Raw genomic sequence first — 2,549 nt, 5'->3', positions numbered from 1 at the left:
GTCATTTGTTGGCTCACATGTGATGAAGTCAGAACAGATTTGTGATGTGACAATGTGACACAATGGTCATTATATCTAGCAGTGTGATGTCACAATATTCATAATATCACAGTAAATTTCTAATATTTATTGTCATACCTGAAATAATATGAGGTCAAAAATAGATTGACCTTTCAATGAGCCTAACACAGTGGCAACATGTCATAAAACTTATGAGGACAGGACATATTTGAGTTGTCACAGTTGTTTAGAGATATCACAATGGCAATGTTATATCACAAAGGGATTGTCATATCACAATGGTTATGAAGTCAAAATGTGTTTTTGATAGGAACCCACAATTGAAATACAACAAAATCACATAATAGGCCTTCATAATGTATATGTGTTGTCACAATGACAATGTGGTGTCATAGTGGTATGATGTCATTACAGATTTGTGATGTCACAATGACCTGATATTGTCAAAATCACAATGTGATGTTACACCGATGATTATATTGTAAATGCTTTGTGATATTACAATGACATATCTGATCTCAATTGATATTTCACAATGAGGATATGGATACACAAAGAGACTGTAATGTCACAAAGGCCATGTGTTTTTTCAATGGTGCTAATGATGTCATAATGGGTTTGGGAGGTATCAAGGTGATTGTAATATCACAATAGCAATGTGATATCACAATGGCTTTGTGATGTCACATTGGTGAGAGGTCACAATGGACAGGACAGGTTTGTGATGTCAGAACAGGTTAATGATATTGCAATGGCACTGTGATGTCACAAAGGCATTTTCATGTCACAATGGCTTTGAGGTCACAATGGATTTCTGATATCCACCAATATTGCTAGCTTGTAATAGAATGAAGTCACAGAATAGGAATTCACAATATGTCTATAATGTCACTATGACATATAATGCCATAATATTATGATATTTAAGTTTAGTGATGTCAAAATGACATGTCTAATCTTATTAGTAATTAAATTACCATGAGGATCCCAAATGTTGCTATGTGCTGAGTGCTTCAAAAGGCACATTGTGCTGAATCCATTACACAAGGGTCTTAGTGCTTTTTTTTCAGTGTGCTGTGTGCTGTCATCCCAAAAGATTCAATGTTCTGAGTCCTTGAGAGGACAATCACACACACACACACACACACACACACACACACACACACACACACACACACACACACACACACACACACACACACACAACTCGGAGCATTACCTTGCACCTGCTTGGTGTGTGGAGTGGATGGAGAAGAGTCTCCCCCACTGATTGGGCTGAGGGGATCCTCAATTCCCCAAGGCAACTGCTGGGGTTGGGGGGAAGCCCTGAGGTGAGGTGAGGCTGCTTCTGCCATGGCCTGGTAGCCTTAGGGCAGAGTCAGGGCAGCACAAAGCCAGGAGCAGAGGCCTGGCTGAGGTGGGGAAGGAGTGTGACTGAGGGGAGGACAGGGCGTGGGTGAAAGGGCACATAGTTGCTGCAGCCAGGAGCACATGGGAGCTGGCATACTTGTGCAGCAGGGGCTGGGAAGCCTGGGTGAGAAGTGGGGGCAGAGAGAGAGCAGAGAAGAGCAGGCACATTCACCATGGGTGGCACCATCCATGACTGGCCTCCACTGATGTAGCAACACAGGTCTGGGCCAGGAGCACAGAGGACACAAAGCCAGCACAGCAGGCACATCCCTCTCACAGCCCCAGGGAGGCTCAGAGGCCAGGTAGGCCCTGAATCCAAGGCCCCTGCACCAGGAGCTCAGCTGTGAAGGGGGCTAGCTCAGGCTTGCCACCTGCCCGTCCATGCCCTGGACCCTTCTCCTGCCCTCCCCTTGGCACCTCGTTTGAAACAGGTTGCTGCCTGTTTGGACCCGTGGCGCCTATTGGAGTCATCCAGCGATGGTGCACCCCTGGCCTCTTTCCGGCCCTGACGCAGTCCTGGTCCCCAGTGGCAGCCCCACAGGTCTGCACCTCACGACCTCCTACTACCCCACACCCCTCACGGACCCAGACCCATGACTCCTGCCTCCCCTCTTGTGTCCCAAACGCATCTCCCCAGCACCAGGCAGGCCAGCCCTGACTCTGCCACAAATGCACCACAGGAGTGGGGGGTGGGGGAGTGGATGTTGATCCAGGGATTCCACCCCCATCCCAGTGGTCAGTGTCCCAGGATAAAGGCAGATGCAGGGATGGGTGAAGAGGGGGCACCACTGAGCCCCTGGCCTAGAGCAGTGGGAGCCACAGAGCCATGCATCTGCACCCTTTCTCTCCCTGGGGGTACCTGGTGGCTTTAGTCAGAGGTGGGGAGCAGCATCTCCACCCCTGCCTTCTTGGGAGTTTTCCTTTTTTCTGGGGTGGGGGTGTGTTGGATGCAGAATATAGCCCCCCCTTCTGTGTGAGCCCTTTTCTTTTGTGCTTGTTCACCCTTTCCCCTGAGGAGGGTCCCAGAAGAGCCCACTAGGGAGGTGAGGGCACTAGGGGTCAGATAGAAGGTGAATGTCTGGGAAGAACACGCCCCTCCAACACATGGACACACTGCT

This window comes from Dipodomys merriami, unplaced genomic scaffold (genome assembly GCF_024711535.1).
Source record: "Dipodomys merriami isolate MVZ:Mamm:240054 unplaced genomic scaffold, mDipMer1.0.p SCAF_203, whole genome shotgun sequence".
NCBI classification, from domain to species: Eukaryota; Metazoa; Chordata; class Mammalia; order Rodentia; family Heteromyidae; genus Dipodomys; species Dipodomys merriami.
The sequence above is the reverse complement of the archived record's forward strand: the minus strand, read 5'-3'. Positions refer to the sequence as shown.